This window comes from Pseudonaja textilis, chromosome 5, assembly GCF_049901715.1.
Source record: "Pseudonaja textilis isolate UNSWEBS1 chromosome 5, rPseTex1.2, whole genome shotgun sequence".
Taxonomy (NCBI): domain Eukaryota; kingdom Metazoa; phylum Chordata; class Lepidosauria; order Squamata; family Elapidae; genus Pseudonaja; species Pseudonaja textilis.
Genome location: NC_141994.1, coordinates 7,104,798 through 7,122,477, shown reverse-complemented (window position 1 = coordinate 7,122,477; position 17,680 = coordinate 7,104,798). Strand labels below are relative to the sequence as shown.

At 39.6% G+C, this 17,680-nt stretch overlaps 1 protein-coding gene across 4 annotated transcripts in view; it reads left to right on the top strand.

Annotated features, from left to right (window-relative positions):
- The first annotated feature begins 5,754 nt into the window (after nt 1-5,754).
- FAM3C (FAM3 metabolism regulating signaling molecule C) overlaps nt 5,755-17,680 on the top strand; it is a 38,030-nt gene continuing 26,104 nt past the window's right edge. For 3 of the 4 annotated variants that reach the window (XM_026713078.2, XM_026713079.2, XM_087934063.1), the window contains exon 1: nt 5,755-5,855. The gene's annotated coding sequence lies outside the window, so the exon portion shown is untranslated. Of the gene's footprint in view, nt 5,856-12,772; nt 12,900-17,680 lie in introns of all 4 variants that reach the window. The other variant, XM_087934062.1, reaches the window with a different exon arrangement.

Genomic DNA, 17,680 nt, shown 5'->3' with positions numbered 1-17,680 from the left:
AATTGAGCTCTGTCCTTTCTCAGGCAGATATATCTGAAATCAGCTCAGCCTTCATCCTTTACAATTCTGCTTTTCTATTTTAGCGTCCATCTTTTCCAGTCTGAATTTCCCTAATTTTTTCCCCCATATCTTTCCCCACCTGAAATATGTTTTTTGTTATTTATTTTGTAAATAAAGCTTTTGTTATTCTATGACTCCAGGGCCCATGACATCACCCTGAATATCGTAGACACATTGAAAACTACTGTACATCTAATGCCGAAAGTCTTTTCTTCACGTTTTCAATGTTAAGCAAAGCAAGCAGTAAAAAAATATGTTGGCCAAATGTAGCTATTTTCTAATAACAGTCATAAGATTATGTTATATAATACAAGTTTTGGTCATGTGGCTGATCAATCACATTACTGCAAGGCAAAGATGGCAGAAGAAAGCATTTAGAAAACTTCATTAAATAAGACGAAATTAACGAAAATATATGCCTTCCTCATCACCAATGCTGAGATTTTCCCAATGATATTTTTTGTGACCAACAGCCCAATTCTAACCAAATTGATGGACAAATTAGGCCCATTACTTTTTAATAAGATTGGTTTCCAGTAGGTTTGGAAGTCCATGCTTCTTTTAACTGCATGTCCGTTAATCTTGAAATGGAGTTGTCTCTGAAGACCACCCAGAAGCTTCAGCTGATGTTGAATTTCTCCTGGTAGACACAAGCCCCCACACCCCCCCACGCCCCCCCATTGGAGGTTTGCTTGTCCCCGCATTATCTCCATTCTGGAACAAGTTGAATGATCTTACCTGGACAGTTTTAGGGTCTGACACCAAATGCGTTGTACTGTAGCTGAGTTTTAGTTGCTGTATGCTTAAAGCATTTTGTGTATCTTTATTCTGTGGGCTACCTCCAAAAACCTTCCAATAATAAATTGTCTTTTATTATAGAAAATATGTTAGATGTCAGATCTCATCCACTCCACCAAGGAGTGTTCAGGAATTATATCTATAGTACCACAATATCTACACCGCCAATAGTCCTCCAGTCCTGATTTAAAGATTTTAAGATTACAAGAACATGGCATTACTTCCAACCTCTGAATCTCTTGTGGCAGCAACTGCAGATTTGGGGCATAAAAATGATTACATCTTTGTTGCATTTCTCACTGAGGTTTTGTAGGAAGTTAACACCCACCCCTCTCCTAGAAAATTGAAATATCCTAGGAAATATTAAAAAGGAAGAATATTTGAGTAGAAAAAGAGTAGAAACTCAAGAGCAGAAACTCACCCCCACCTTTGTTAATGGGTGGGCCATTAAGGCCTGGGCCAGAATACTTTACATAACAAAGATCTCCAGGTAAAACTATAGCAATTGCCAAAAGCCCTTTCAGTGCATCATCATCCAGCAAGGCTCAACCAAGCCTGGAACTCAGGACAGCCTACAGAGTTGCCCCTGCGTGGCCCCATGGGAGTCCGACAACCAATCAGAATACAAGCTCCAATTCAAATCCCAACAAAGGTTATAAAAACCAGGCGCTCTCAGCACCTCAGCTCTTCTTGATCTTCTCTTCTCACTTTGAAGCATGTAATCATCCTTTTCACTTTGGTGCTTCAAGCCTTGTGGTCCTGCTGTCCACCATTAAACCATCTTTCCCAACAGCCTCCATGTTTCCAGTGTCTTTTCCCCCCACTTGGAACTGAACCCAGAAGGATTTTTCTTCCAACAGTTTCAAAAATACATTTTGTTTCTACATGGGTGTTTCTCAACTATGGCAAGTTGAAAACATGTGGACTCCCAGAATGTCCCAGCCAACATGACAACACTGTTTGAAGTTCGGCTTAATGTTTCTGACCGTTTCACAAAGAATAGTACCAGGTATCCTTTTGGCGGGGGGGGATTTCTCAGATTGAGGATTAAACGTTGTACTTAAGTAGTGGTTAGGACTCCTTTTACAGGAACAAGTTAATTGTTTTAATAACTTAATTTCCTTCTCTGTCAAATTTACCCAGTCACGTCTGTTTCTTTGAAATTTGAGTTCAACTATGTTAAGTCTGCAATTTTCAGAGAAAAGTAATACCCTGACTTTGCAAGAATCATTCTTACAAAATGCTGGTTGGCACCTACAATTTATGGACTGACAAGCAGTAATCTTTTATATTCCCGCTACACAAATATTCCGCAATAGCTACTTAAAGAGTTTCTCATGCCAACATATTTTAGGAAGAGGCAGAGAAGGAACAGATATTGAAGCTGTTCCCAGGCCCAGAGCACTGGAATTCAGAACAGAATGCAGAAGTTGTCAAGCGGTGACATTTCTATTGTAAAGCGTATCCACAAATACTCGGGAGTAAACAGTTTTTAGTGATGCATAAGAAAACTAGCAGAGTCAATACAAGGGATTTCAAGTATTGAGCCCCCGTTTCTGGTTATTTCAGGCAGAAGGGGAAAAATAAGGAAACTGACAGTGATGGGTAGTGGGAGAAAGGGAAGGGACTGAAAGATTGGGGGAGATGGGGCAATGAGAAATTCAGTGCTCAAACAGTAGACATTATTATAGATGCACATATATTGCACTGGAGTATTGGTGGACGCAGCTGAGCAGGGCAGAATTGGGCAGAACATTGATATTCAACAGGTTTGTCCTGCTTGCTATGCAAAATTTCCAGCCCTTCAGCACATTTTCCGTTCCATGCACACACTTATTTAAACTAGGGAATGAAAAACATAAGTCATGGATGCCTAATCGGGAGTATCAAAAATGCTTTTTCAAAAGGAAAGTAGACTTTCTGGTTTTTCTTTGAAGATGTTTCGCTTCTCATCCAAGAAGTTTCTTCAGAGCTGATAAACCAGTTACTTCTTGAAAGAACACCTTTGGGACAACCATGACTAAGAATCTCCATAGACATTTAATCAGGAGTAAATGAAAGAATGTTTGAGCATGAAGAAATATGCTGATGCTTGAAGGAATATTATTATTCAGAATTTATGAGTGTGACACAGTGTGTTCAAAATTGTTTTAAAAAAGCCTCTATTTTGGCTTTCAGTAAAGTAGGGTTTTCTTTTTACAAATTAATCACATTCATTTTTGTACGTAATTTTTAAAATAAGTTGTAGTTTAAGAATCATGATCCGATTCTACAATTGCCTGCTAGAGTTATGCTGTACCATTTCTAGTGTTCCCATTATGTTGACATTGAGAATAGATTCAATATAGGCTTTTGTGCTGTATTGTGAAAAAATGTGGGTATTTTGGGCAAAGCTACTTTGAAAGCTCTTTGCTATTCCAAACAGCTTAATTGGCATATTGTCTTGTATCATTCCAGGATTTTTAAACATTAAGTCATGTCCCTTCTATTCATGTAGGATGAAGGCAGGGTGAAACAGAAGGCAATATTAGAAAAAGGAAAAGCTAGGCTACTCTTAATGGAGGCAAGGTTAAGTTCCTCCACTCTGTTTAAGTCAAAACAGAACACATTTTACTGAGCTAAGTAACCACACGTTTTAACACAGCTACTCTAATTGCTAGAAATACACGCTTTAAAATTATTTTGTTGGCTATGTACATTAAATAGAAAGCTTTGATGTTTTCCCTTACTGCCAGGAAGTCTATTAAAACAATATTTAATCGGCTTGGTTTTTAAAATTAGCGTTGTTAATTAAATACTGTTATGCATTATCATTTTATTAAATTTAAGATAGCCACCCATTCCAGTGGATTCTTGGCAGCTTACAAAACCCAGTACTTAATTATTACTTTTGCAGGGAAAACTTGGAAATGTCTTTCAGAGTCGATTAGATGTCCATGTTCCTCCTCCACTTGACTAAATGAATCTTTGGATTAAATATCCCTTTCCACACACATCCCACGGGCAGCAGTTGAGTTCTCCCATCTCACTTGTCAACAATTGAGTTAATTCTGCATAAGGCTACTGCTTTGCCGTATTGTGAAACCCCACTTAACAAGTCAAGACGTGGATGAACTGTGGCGCCCTTGCTGCTCTCCCATCATTGTTTTGCTTGCAGACCTTTCGCGAGCCAACTAGGTAACATCATCAGTCCAAAGGAGTTGCGGCATGTTTGCTTCCTGACATTCGGGTCCAACGACAAAGCTACTACGTACTCCCGCAATGAACTGTCTGCAAGCCAAGCAAGCAAACTCAGAGAGCACCAGAGAGCTAACTCCGAGCTACAGATATTCTTTTCTATTGGAAGTTCCTTGAAACATAGCTCCAGCAATGTCCAGCCTCTGCAAATAATGTATTTAGGGACACATCAGGGCCCCCCCAAACTTGGCAGCTTTAAGACTTGGGGACTTCAACTCCCAGAATTTGACCTCACCCCATTCCTAAGAGGTCTGTGTAAGGGGCGGGCATAAGTGCGCCATCTTGCCTCCCGTCCTTGTCCTATTGGCCCCATTTAGTCGTACCTATTTCCTGTGTTCTTACTCATGTTTATACTTATACCTATTGTAAAGCGATTGGCAAATCAAATAAATACATAAAATAAATAGAATTCTGGGAGTTGAAGTCTATAAGTCTTAAAAGTTGCCAAGTTTTTTTGGGGGGTGGGGGGCGCTCCGGTTAACATCCTCACCAAGAAGCAGCATTATGCAGTCCTCACTCCTGAACGGTGTGCTTGCACATTATTTATTTATTTTGATTTGTCAATCGCTTACAAGATAATAGGTATAAGTATATGCATAGTTATGAATACATGAAATGGGTACATATAAGAAAAATAAAAAAGAAACAATAGGACAGAGACGGTAGGCACGTTGGTGCGCTTATGCATGCCCCCTACAGACTTCTTAGGAAAGGGGTGAGGTCCATAGTAGACAGTCTAAGGTTAAAGTTTTTGGGGTTTGGGGAAGAAACTACAGAGTCAGGTAGAGTATTCCAGACATTGACCACTCTGTTGCTGAAGTCGTATTTCCTGCAATCAAGTTTGGTGCGATTAACCTTGACTTTGTATTTATTGTTTGCTCTTGTGTTGTTATGGTTGAAGCTGAAGTAGTCATTGACAGGTGGGACATTGCAATGTATGATTTTATATACCATATTTAGATCAGACCGAAGGCGGCGTAATTCAAGGTTTTCTAGGTCTTAAAATTTCAAGTCTGGTGGCATAAGGTATTCTGCAACGAGTAGAGGAGTGGAGAACTCTTCTTGTGAAATATTTCTGGACTTTCTCAACTGTGCTAATATCAGATATGTAATGTGGGTCCCAGTCTGATGAGCTGTATCGCGCAGCCAATTCCTTCCTAATCGTTGTGACGGCAGACCTCGCTCCGTCAGTCGGCCACCGCAGCTCCAGAGCCTTATCAGGCTCCAGCACACAGTAGCTTCCCACTTCACCCCTCTTGGCAACACTTCACAGCCTTGGCCAAGGAGGCGAACTTTCGGCCCGGGCCTGCTCCACAAAAAAAAAAAAAGCAGCTCGGTCCTCCAGCGCTAGAGGGCGGCGCACTTAACCACAACCCCCCCGCCGGCCTAAGACTTGGGGGAAAAGAGACCAGCGGAGGGAGCGTCGCCCGGAGCAAACGGGAAGACTTGGGGGAAAAGAGACCAGCGGAGGGAGCGTCGCCCGGAGCAAGCGGGAAGACTTGGGGGAAAAGAGACCAGCGGAGGGAGCGTCGCCCGGAGAGCACGCGGGATCCCGTGGCTGCTGCTACTTCTTTTTTTTTTTCCTGACGCTTCCTTGCTCGGCCGCCGCGTGGGTTCGGCCGGGGAGTCTCCAAAGCGCAGGCGCCGACGGGGCGGGGCAGAAGGAAAGGGAAAAAAAAGGGGCGTGTGTGTGTGTGTGTGGAAGTGGAAGAACCGACGACGACGACGACGAGGCGGCTTGGCTGCGCCCGAGGTCGCAGGTAAGGCTCCACCGGCGCGGGGCTGGGGGTCCGCCCCCCCCCCCGCGTCCTCTTTCCCCTTCGCTGCCCTTCTCACACAAGCAAGCCGCTTCCTCTCCGTCCTTTCCCTCCTCGGCCAGCCGAGCCCTTCCCCCCGGCTGCAACAGCCCACTGTGGCTCGCCTCTGCCCTTTCTCTTCTCTCCCTCCTAGTCTTTAGTTGCCTTGAAACTCCCGGTGATGAAGGGCGTGATTATTGCTCGGCTCAGGGCAACAAAAAAACCCCCCAAAACCTCGGGGTTACATACTCTTAATATGCAGGGAGGCTCCCGGGAACCTTTGGCCACTTGAAGCCTTGGCGGACTTCAACTCCCAGAATTCCCCCAGCCACCCAGAATGGCGGGTGTGAAGCAAAGACTGCCCGAGGGAATTCTGGGAGTTGAAGTCCGCCAAGGCTTCAAGTGGGGGAGCTTCCCTGCTCTATAATGTCAAAATGGGGGACTGTTTCCTTAAGCTGCTGTTGCCAGCGCGTGATTGTGTTCAACGGTGTGTGTGTCTCCTCCGGTTCCTGCTTCTTGTGGGTCCACCGTCTACAGAGCGCAAAGTACAAGTTTCTCGGGGCCAAATTGGCGTGAGGTTTTTTTTTTTTTTTGAGGCAAGATGCCCGAAGCGAGAATGCATCAGGGTTGTGGTGTCTCTTGAGGATGCCTGGAGGGCATTTCCTCAGCCAGGAAGTAGTAGCCTCCTCTTTCTTGCTCTTGTGCCTTCTCTGGAGTGAGAAATGGGGAATTTGAGCAGGAAGGAGGCTGTTTCCACCCATTCGGAGCACTCATATTTCTCCTCTAAATGAATAGAAATCCTTTTATTGGCCAAGTGTGATTGGACACACAAGGAATTTGTCTTGGTGCAGATGCTCTCAGTGTACATAAAAGCAAAGATACATTCATCAAGAGTCAAGAGGAAGAAGAAGAAGAGGAGGAGGAGGAGGAGGAGGAGGAGGAGGATAGAGAATAGAATAGAATAGAATAGAATTCTTTATTGGCCAAGTGTCATTGGACACACAAGGAATTTGTCTTGGTGCAAATGCTCTCGGTGTACATAAAAGAAAAGATACATTCCTCAAGAGTCAAGAGGAAGAAGAAGAAGAAGAAGAAGAATAGAATAGAATAGAATAGAATAGAATAGAATAGAATAGAATAGAATAGAATAGAATAGAATAGAATTCTTTATTGGCCAAGTGTCATTGGACACACAAGGAATTTGTCTTGGTGCAAATGCTCCCAGTGTACATAAATGATACATTCCTCAAGAGTCAAGAGAAGAAGAAGAAGAAGATAGAATAGAATAGAATAGAATAGAATAGAATAGAATAGAATAGAATAGAATTCTTTATTGGCCAAGTGTCATTGGACACACAAGGAATTTGTCTGGGTGCAAATACTCTCAGTGTACATAAAAGAAAAGATACATTCCTCAAGAGTCAAGAGAAGAAGAAGAAGAAGAAGAAGAAGAAGAAGAAGAAGAAGAAGAAGAAGAAGAAGAAGAAGAAGAAGAAGAAGAAGGGGAGGAGGAGGATAGAGAATAGAATAGAATAGAATAGAATAGAATAGAATAGAATTCTTTATTGGCCAAGTGTCATTGGACACACAAGGAATTTGTCTGGGTGCAAATTTACTCTCAGTGGTACATAAAAGATACATGATACAAATGGCATTCTTTATCTTTTTGGGGGGGAGAGCAGGCAGCAAAATATGATAGGGTGGATTTTTAAAAACTGAACTTGTTTCCCAGGCATGGAAGCCTATAATGTATGCTGTCACAAGATTAGAGCTGTTGCATACCCAGACAGATTAGCCTGATCTAATTATCTTTTTTTTTTTGCTCCTATTGCTCTTTGAGTCATGAAAGTTGAATTTTCAATTCTCTGTATGGATAGAGAGAATCCTTGGGGTGAAGAAGTAATTTTTGTGACCAGTCCTCGTGTTTATGACCTTCACAGGTCTGTAAAGCTAAAGAAAGCCGAAGTAACGTAATTGTAAAAGTCCGCTCTGTTGTAGGCACTGCACAAAGGGTCGTGCAACATATTTAGCTGCCAGCGTAATATTATTACAGATCGTTTTCGATTTACAACCACAATTGGTATCAGAATTTTGCATTGCTAAGGAAGGTGGTTACATGAGCCCCCCCTCCATTTTATGAACTATCTTGCCACGGTTGTTAAGCAAAACATTGAGTTGCTAAGAGAATCATGTAGTCATGAAACAAATTGGCTTCCGCCCGTTGACCTTGCTTGTTGGACCTAGTAGAAAGTTCACAGGTAATAATCATATGATTGTGAAATGCTTTAGCTGTCACAAAGAGTCATATGAGGCTGATCGTAAGTCACCTTTTTCAGTGCCATTGCAGCTGTGAGTGGTTGCTAAACACATGGTTGTAAGCTAAATAATACCTGTGTACAGTGTAACTTCTGTATCTCACTTTCCCCCATCCTCTTGTTTCTTTCTCATCCTTCACCAGATTTTTAGTTCCTGTTGTGGTAGGCCATCTGATACTCCCGAAATCATAAAGACTATTTTATAACAAGTTACACCTGGCTTTATCTAACCTTTACTCTTAGTGCTGACTGGTAGTGGCTGCTCTTGTTGTCAGGCACAATTTTTTCCAGCCTAAAAGGTGGAACCAAATGCTTGACACTTAGCTGCAACCTTGTTTAAAGGTCACAGGATTTGGGCAGGTATATATTCGCAGGTATATATTCCACTGTTTCATTTCTTCTGTTTTCTTACTGTGCCAGCCATTTATATTTGTCCTGCCCCTTTCTTCTCTTCTGCCCCAAGTATTTGAAGTGTTTCAGTATTGTGGTCTGTCCTTTTCAGAACTATATCTCTTGGGCAATTCTGCATATATTGCTAATACTTTGTCTACAGCCTTCACCATTTGTAGACCTATTAAGGTCATAGGTTCAGATTAGGTGGATGACAGATTCCTAAGCCATGAGTAATTGGCAAGCCCTTTTCCATGGATATGAAGGAATTGGGTTCTTCTTTTGTGTACCTTTAAATTTTGGTATGTGGCACCAAAAAGAAGCAATGTGATTTCAGTACCATCTCTCTGCATTACAAGCTGACCCCAAAATACCTCCCCCATAATGAACACACTGTTCATTAAACGTTGTATCAGAATTTTAGATAATGTCCTGGTGGATGGGATAGGGCCTGTCAGATCACAGAAGATATTCTAGAAGGCAGGGGCTGCAACAGAAAAAGACATGCTTCCGAGGACCCACAAAATTGCACTGTTTGCGGGAAGGAACACACTTCCCCTCTCTGTTCCGATGGAGCAGATATAATTGCAAGTTATGGAGCTTTGTTATTCTGAATTCCCCCATCGTTTCTTCAAATTACTTCTTTTAAATGTCTCTCTACCTTTTTAATGAAGTCTCTGGCCTTTCAGGTGGTCTCCACTCAATGTAGGTGTATATATATAGTGAAGGAAAAACTACTGTTGTTATTTAGGTCTGCATCTATTTTTCCTGCACCTCTCCTGTTTTCAAATTATAACCCCTGAAAAAAAATGATATGGCCTACTTGAATTCCATTTATGTTACAGTTGGCAGTTGAAAAAGGTATATCTTTTTGCACCTTTCCATTACATTAGCATTTTAGAATTTTTCAGAGATGCTCCCACAGCGTTTTTGCTGTTTCATATTTCAGGCTTGATGAAAATGTCATCTTTTTAATAAATAGCATAATTATAACAAATGTGTCAGTTGACATGTATTTTTTGTAATATATGTATCTTACTATTAAATCCATTGAAACAGTAAATTGCAAAACAATTGATTCAGAATCTTTGTATTAAGGCACAGTGTGTATTTTGCATGAATCTTTGGAATTCTTACAAAATGTAATGCAATGACCATGATTGTCCCAAAGGTGCTTTTTCAAGAGGCAACTGGTCTTTCTGATTTTCTTTGAAGACATTTCGCTTCTCATCCAAGAAGCTTCTTTAGCTTGAAGGCCAAGGCGATCAATCTTCAGAAGGATACTGCTTTGTATGACACTCTGAAGAGAGACCCTCACCAGCAGATACAAGAAAAAGGTCATTGAAAACTGAAATCACTTCTACCGACAGAAATATTGGAACAGGCCACAGAATTTATAAAAAAGGCACAACTAGCATAGCACAACAAAAGCAAAGAACAACAAAAAGGCAAATTTTCTGCCTTATAGTTTAGATAGGAAAAACACACAAAACAGAAAAACTAACCCAGATGGACAGTGATATGACCGATGGGTGAGAATCTGTCTGACAGAGAGCTTACCCAAACAGAAGATAATGTTTTGGCCAAAGGACTGAATTTTTTAGTCACACCCATACAGCTACCAACTGTAGATCTCCTCACAGCCATGGAGTCAGCCATCAGGAACAATAACTAGCAGAACAACATTAAGGATGAAGATATCTGTAGTCCTCACCAGTGCCGAAACACCCCCTTCCAACTTCACAATTCAAGAAAGGAGAGCAGTGACATCCCTAGGAAGACACCCCAGACACCAACATCCTACCAGCTGATAAAGGAAGATGCAGTCATCTTGAACACTGATTGCTACAAGGTGAACAATCTTCTGAAGGACACTGCTATGCATGAGATTCTGAAAACAGACTCCACCAGCAGTTACAAGAACAAGGTCATCTTCAAAGAAAAACCAGAAAGTCCAATTGCCTCTTGAAAAAGCACCTTTGGGTCAACCATGACTTTGATAACTGAGAAACTCCATAGACAGATGGCCATGATTCTTTGTATTCTTTATTCTGTAGGTATTCTTTTGTCATTCCTATTGTGTAATCTATATATATAAAGAGAAATACAACTCAGGCATCATAGCAAAATTTCCAGAACAATAAAGCCTACAAAAATTGAAATTGGCACGTATGTTTTTCTTGGCTTCTAGGTGCTCACTAAGAAAGGATTTTTCAAAATGACCATCAGCGCATTAGTATTTCATATATTATTATTCTCTGATGCTAAGGAGTTCTACTCCTCCTCCCCACCTGAAAAGAAATCTGTTCCAAATACAAAACACAAGCAGAGGACAGGAGTTTCGGTTTCGGTTTTACAGCAGCAAACAGCTTTAGTACAGAACAGTTGAGCTAAGACATGCCCAGGCTCCTTGCTGTTTCCTTCTTGCTCACACAGCAAATACTGTTTCAGTTTCCATGTTTCAGTTTCCAAAGAGCCCTCAACTCTCTCACACACTGACAGGACACTAGCCAGATGAATACCGATGGATGCTGGTAGGCAGAGGCAGAGGTGGTATTCAGCAGGTTCTGACCAGTTCTGGAACACCGGTAGCGGAAATTTTGAGTAGTTCAGAGAAGCGGCAAATTCCACCTCTGGCTGGAGATTTTACAGTATCCTTCCCAGCCATGCCCACCAAGCCACGCCCACAGAACCTGTAGTAAAATTTTTTGAATCCCACCACTGGGCAGAGGCACAATTTTTGTTTCCTTATTTTCCTCCCCCCAAAACTAAGCCCAATCACATAGTTTCACAGCAAAGCATGGGTATAGAGCTAGTTAAACATTTAACCGCGTACAGGAAATTTTAGAACAAACTTGTACTGCTTTTTTAGGTCTTGTTCTGAGCTAGACCTATAAACAATTATACGATTGCAGGCATGTAAATTCATATTTGGCACAAGCAGCAAGCAACTGAACAATTTTCCTTCTTTCACTAAAACTCTTGACATTTAAGACAGAAGGTTAGGTGAAAGTATTTGGAACAAAGGATGGAGCAGATTTGTACAAGTAACACTCTGAATATTTCATGTAGTTTCTTTTCTTGCTAGTAGAAGGAAATGTGTTAAATACAATACTTGCTTAATTTATACAGAATTTTTCCATGTTTGCCATAACTTTTTTGAGGGTAGCCACCGTGCAGTTTGGATGGACATATTCAAGTCCTGGCTACAAGATTTTCTTTGAAGAAGGTGCTTTTCTAAAATAATTTTTTCATTGCTCTAATATTGATTAGCACATGGTTGCACATGACTTTGAGTTGAAATAGAGAAAGAAGGAAGCATTCCTCAGTTGAAGAATACCAAGCAGAGACAGTGATTAGGAATAAGAGGAAATACAATTTAAAATATCTGGAAGACATCAAATTGAAGAATGTTGCTTGACCAGTGGTGGTGGTTCTCAGAATTGCTTCTATGTCTGAATAAAGCCATAATCATTAGAGTGAGTAATAGGGAGTTTTAATACCTGAAGGTTTTAAGAATATTTGAAAATTAAACCCTTATGTTGCTTCATCTTCAATGGAACACACACTGATACAGTTCAGCCACATCTGCCTATATGCCATTTGTTGTTAGGTTTTTTCATGGAACCTGGTAGATAAAAAAATACCATATTGACCCAATCTTCCACCAATTTATGGTGTGACAACAGTTCTTTGCAGAGCTTTGTTACTTTTTTCCTTTCTTTCTTCTAATGATCCTTTCACTTTAAATATCACTTCCAAAATTACATTTAATTTCAAGATTCAGACCTTCATCATTTGGAAGAACTAAATACGTGAAGCTTGATGAAGGGCTTTTTTTGAAATTATTTATTGACAAAATGTGAGTGTCATTTCATATTCCTCTCAGATTATATGGCAAAGAGCTTTTTGAAAATTTACTCTTACAGATGTACCGTAAGTCAGAGTGGCCGGATGGAAAATGCCCATTCTGGGTTCCAGTTTGAGCTTCTTCGGCGACAGACCTAAATCTGTGATTGTGCGCAGTTTCGATCTGTGTTCGCCGCTGGAGCACCCCGAGCCGGCTGGTTTTGGGGCTAAGCCACACCATAGTGGTGAAGATGGGGGAGACTGCCAGCAGGATCGAGGAGAGCCACATCTCTCCTCCCCAGCTGGCCATTACTCCCTTTCTCAAAGGCGGTTGCAGCGGTGGTCAGAAATGGCCACCTCAAAGAAGAACTCGACTAGAAAAGAATGTGCAGGAGGAGGATAAGAAGAGAAAGTTTTGGCTGACCGGGTAGAACTGGAAAAACAACAATATAAGGTACCGTGGAATTTGAATTATAAAGAACAACATTGTTCCCAAAAGAAGACTTTGAAGCTGCGAATGAGAGAGGGAAGGGAATGGGAGGGAATGTCCCTATAGGGAGGGAATGTCCCTATATTGACAACTAAGAGATTTAAGCAAGAAACTGGCAAAAATCCACTTTGACATTAACAGGTATTTAATCTGAAAATAAAATGTCAAAGGGATAATAAAGATTTCTGGATTCTCAAAAACTTTTAAAAGAAGGAAAAAACAAAAGGGTAGGATCTGGAAAAATGGAGAACACCTGGAAGTGAAAGGAATTAACAGTGAAACTTTAACAAGGTTCCTAAAAGATACATTAACTGAAACTTTGTAACAAGAGAACCCCAGGAAGAGAAAGTGGAAAAAAGAAGCAAGAAGAAACAGCTTTGGATTATTTGGATTACTTGGTGATTTTTGGATTTTTGGCTATTGGATCTAAAGGACTAAAATTAATCGGGTGGTTGTTCAAAAGTTTTTAAAATGGTATCAGTCTTGGAAAAATTGAGAATGGAACTTAAAAAACAGAAAGAAGATGCACAAGGAGGAAGAGGTTCTTTAGGCTTCGTATTTCAATTTTTAGAAATGGAGATCCTGAACTATGGGAAGCAACAAGAAATGCCTGTAGAACAAGAAGGGTGGGACAATGAAAAAGCCATCTTCATCGACCAAGTATTTCTATGTGGGGAAAAGAAAGGGAAGGGGGGAAAGAGAGTGAAAAATTTGAGATCTGAAAAAACAACCCCAAAAAAGAATCGTTTGAAAAGTAATTATAACATTAGGAAGAAACAGAAGGGAGGATTACAGAAGAGAGAATCAGAATTAGAGAGAGAAGGGGTCAAAAAGGGAAGGGAGAAGAAGAGGGAAAGGAAAAGGAAAAGAAATTATAAAGGACAGAATGAGGACATAGAGAAACAGGGAAAATGTACAAGACACAGAGATAATGGGTGAAAACTTAATTGAAAGGGGGATTCTGCAAGGGTACATAAGATAGTATTGTTATATTAAAAATAGAAATGAACTTTGAAAATATGAAACAAGTGTGATTAAAATACTCATTGTAATGTAATGGAATGTTTAATAAATGAAATAAAGGGAATGAGAGAATGAAATTAGGAAAGGAGGGGAACGTTTTAATTATTATAAATGTGTTATCAAAATTTAAGTGAAGAGGGATATGAAAGAAACATGAAAAAATTATGGAAATATTATAAGTGTTCCTAGAAGTATGATATCCTATTGAAAAGAAATGTTAAAGATGTCAAAGATTATAACATGAATGATAGAGCTGAATTGGAATAGAATAAGTATTTTATTTATTGTTTTCGACTGGAAGTTATGTGTTATATTGAATGTTATAATTGTAAAAGCATTAATTGAAGTTTAAATAAGAGCTGAATGGATAAAAATTGAAAGATACAAAGGTGTCATACTCCAGTTAATAACTACAGGGGAAAATTTTGTTTAATGAGAAAGGAAAATATGAAATTGAAACAGGACAGACAAAAGTATAAATATGATGACTAGAAAGGTATTGAAATTTAGAAATAAATATATATATATATGTTGTGACTGGAAGGATCGATCCTGCTGGGAGTTTTGACTCTGATGACTCTGAAGATGGAAGGTTGGAGCCTGCTGTGAATGTGGAGTCTGAATTATTAGAGGACACAGACGTGAGCCAGGACGCAGAGACAATCCTCCCCAGAACCTTTGACTTCGTTCATGCCAGCAAATGATCAACAAAATGAGACAGAAGTTTCCAGTGAGGAAACTGACAGATCGTGGATTGACGCCAGAACTAGGAGAACCAGGAAACGTCACTCTGAAGGGAGGCATCAGGCCAGACATTGATTGGATAGACTGACATGCCTATCCAGGTGATTTAAAGAGGCGTGCTGACTCTCAGGCTTTGCTTGGAAGCAAAGTGTTTGATGAGTCGAAAGAATACATTTGGAGGGGCCTCGTGATTTATGGACAATTCTGATTAGCCTGACAGGTTCCAGGAAGTCTGTCAAGGACTGGAAAACTGTGCTAATTAACCCTTTTGAATCCGGTTTTGTTTCTGCTTGAATATTTTGAATTCTGAAACCTTGTCTTCTCATCTGTGAATATAGGTGAAACATAACATTTATATATATATATATATATATGAATTTAGAAAGGAATGAGATAATTAAAAGTAAGATTGAGAAAACTAAGGGAAGGGAAAAATCATTGAGAAAATGTTAAAATAGTAATAAGATATGGGATAGAACACAAAGATGAATATGAAATTGAATTTGTGTCTGTATGGAGAAGTGATAACCCGGGACCACGCTATTCTCAAAAAAAAAAAAAAAAGTAATTTTACTTGTATTATGTTTTGTGAAAACCCAAATAAAATTTTTATAAAAAGAAAAAAAGAAAAGGCCCATCCTGAGTTATTGATGATAACCTGTGCCCTTTGGTGCAGTACTCACTAATGATAATCATAATAATGACACGCCTATATATAGACAATTATGTCCTGCAGCTGATAAAAATAATATGTAAAATGAAGCTCTGTGTGTACATTGTATAATGTCCTCAAAATGCATGCAGTTTTTGAAGGATCACAAGTTCTGTATATGTTGTTCTTAGCGCTTGCTTTGTTTAATACTACTCTAGTTCTTACAACAAAGCAATTCATGGGTGATGGGTGTGCATATGTTATCAGGCACCTTGCTGTAAAACCTGACACAAATTAGGGCAGAGAGGGAGGGCGTAGCTGGCTTCTGTGCCTCAGGAAGGACTAGGTGTCTCCATTCCTACACCAACATCATGCATCACATTGACTTTCGTAAGCTATATATACCATGCATGATTTTGCAGTTGTAAAGTTTCCAGAAAAAGATTTAGGAAGCAGCAGTATGCAAATTTTCACTGGCTAAAGACTTTTTTTTAACTGAACCTGATTCTCAAAGTTTTCTATGATTACTTATATGACTTTTAATATGTGAGCAGCAGTTATAATATTTTTATTTACTGGAGAGTGCTCAGTACAACCAAACAATTACAACATAGCACAAATAAATTGTTATCCATGTACAACCATTTATACATCAGTTAAACTTCTAAACACGATCATAATTAAACCTTATATTAGGTGCTGCAGTACAGTATGGAAAAAGGAGGATTTTCAGCTTCATGAGATTGGGCTCCAGTGATTGTTCAAGGAAACTGATCAAGAAAACTGAATCCAGAGCAGGTCCAAAGTGGGTGAAGACTCCCAAAAGTTAGGTTCCGTTCCTACATATGGGAACACTAAGTGACTCTGGTTGCATGATCATGCGAGGAGTTCAGTTTGGCCACAAAAAGCATTCAGGACTGGTGTTTGTCACAGCACATTTGTGTGAGTTACGTTCTCTTTTCAGAAGAATTAGAGAAACTGCATCTAAATTGGCATACAGCAAGATAGATTGTGAGCATTCATGCTTTGCTTCACTCTTCATTTAATCATAAATATTAACTGCCTTTCTACCTCGTGCTGCCTTTCAGAATTTCAGATCTATGATAATAGAGAAAGCTAATGTTGGATGGTAATAATTGTGACGAGTGTACTTTTACACCACAATTAGAGTTGTCATGTCTCTCAGTGCCAGAAGTTAGAGACCATGAACAGGAGATTGCAATTATGTTAATGCGCTGCATATAGATGCTTTCTTGGCATCTCTTGAGTTACTCTGGAAATAATAGAAGTTAAATATATGGTTTGATTCAACAGGTTTCTTCGTACTATTCCATATTCATAGTTAGGTTAAGATAGCCGGTTTGGTGTAGTGGTTAAGGCGTCAGGCTTAACCTGGGAGTGAATCCAGTTTTGTGTAGACACAAAGCCAGCTGGATGACCTTGGACCAGTCACTTTCCCTTAGCCCTGGGAAAGCGGCCATGGCAAACCACTTCTGACAACTTGACAAGAAAACTTTATGGACTTGTCCATAAGCAGTCTCTGAGAAAAGAAAGGTTAAGTTGGATTGTACAAAAGATGTACGTGGTAGTGACGTGCTAATGTTTTAAGAACAGCTTAATGACGTCAAATGAAATAGAAGAAAATGGTGCCCTAAAAATTAGCATGGCGGTTATGTATAATAATGGGACGTGGATCAGTAGTAGAAATTGATTTATACAAATCCAGTAGTGTTTGAACTTTCAAACTTATGAGAAAACTATGGCTTAGAACTTTGTGTCTTGTTTCATTTTCCATTCTTTCCACACTTAGGGTTTATAAATTCAGTCACATTTCTCTGGTGCACTGTTACTGATCTGTTAAATGCTACACCAAGAAGTAGGTATAGCTAGCAAGCATGGCTTTGAAAAGAACATGCTTCATTGAATGTTTCAAATACATTTGTGATTTTCTGTGCAAACTAATGGTTCCATAAACTGAAACTTGACTTGTTGATTCTCTATAAAAAAATATTTTTATTAAGCATATTTTATCATTTTATATCACGTTTACAATCTTTGCAGTGTTCTATCATCACTGATACTCCTATATGTATATCAATTACATTCCTTTTTCTTAAATTACTTTTATATTTAATCTTTACTTCTATTTTCCAACCATTTATACCATGTGTCCCAGATCAAATAATATTCCATTTCCTCTCTTTATTTTAATTCTAATGTTAGCCTGTCCATCTCCACACAATCTAACACTTTTTTTATCACTATTCCCTCAGAGGGCATGCTGTCCTGTTTCTAGTGTTGCGCATATGTTATGTGCAGTCATTAT